Here is a 1321-nt window from a genome sequence, read left to right as displayed (position 1 = left end):
ATAATAAAACTAAAGAAAAATTTCAGTTAGCTTTGTAAGAGTTTTAACAAAATTCTTATTGCGGAATACAGCAAATGTACCGTAATAAATGCAACTCTTAAAAATACTCGTGTACAGTTTTTAGTACAAGTTAGCAAATTTATAAATATCAAAGGTATAAATATATCGACATCTATAAAGTTTACTGTGAACTCCCATATCTAGAAAGTATATTCACTAAGATAATCTAGCAGTGAATTTTTTTTAATATATTGCCTAGTATGTTAGACTATGTACTATTCATCGTACTACGTAAATGCTATGTATCTTAATTATGGTTGGTAACATTTAGAATTGTTTGATCCCATTCCTAAGTTTAAATAATTATGTGCAATTAACACAGTATAGTCACGGTCCGATTTAGGATGTAAAATGCGAACTTGAACATTCAAACAAGGAATATGTACAGTAAATCAATAAAAAATTTTGAGAAAATTTCTAGTCAAGTAATTGAATGAAAATTGATATGATTTTAAATTTTTTCAAGACAGAATATTTGTTGGATTCTGTTAGTATATCATGTTTTTTGCAATCGTCTAACACCACATGAACTATTATCATCTACGTTGAATTTGATTTTACAATCAATATTACCTTCTACATTGACTACATCTCTAAAGCTAACAAATACGGCTAATACTCGTATCTACCTCAGATCTAGATAGTTGCAATAGTTGCAGTGTTAGTATATCTTACGTTACTTTATGACATCTAACGCTCCTCTGTAATATCTATAGTATTATTATAGGATTTATGGTCCAAAGTAATGAATCTATTTTCTATTAAACTATTTATTTCAACCTTTCACCAGTAGTATACCCTATTAGTATCTTTGCGGAGATATAGATGGTGATAATCGTCGCTAAAAAACTGATTTGGGTTATAACGCAAAGTTTAATATGAAATCAGAGTCTTGTCGTGTTACGCTTGAGATACGCTATCGTATCTACAGTAAATTAAAAATAGTCCATGAAAATTCGTTTATCATAAATTGTGTAAATAATGAGAAGAAAATCTTGATAAACACTTTCTGTTTATAGCATAAAAGCTTACCATCTTCTTTTACAGCATTGGCTTTCCTTTTTAAATTTTTACATGTAGAAACAACTTTACACATACAATGATCTTCAGCTACAGAGCGCAGCCCGCTTTTAAAGAGTACTTCAACTAATGCTCTCTTTGTGTAACTCCGACCTTTCCTACTCGCATACATACTCAACATTTGCGCACATTGATCGTCAACTGATCCATTATTTTCAGCTATAATTTTATCGATGTCGCC

This window comes from Trichoplax adhaerens, genomic scaffold (assembly GCF_000150275.1).
Source record: "Trichoplax adhaerens TRIADscaffold_448 genomic scaffold, whole genome shotgun sequence".
Classification (NCBI taxonomy): Eukaryota; Metazoa; Placozoa; class Uniplacotomia; order Trichoplacea; family Trichoplacidae; genus Trichoplax; species Trichoplax adhaerens.
This window is presented reverse-complemented; position numbering follows the sequence as displayed.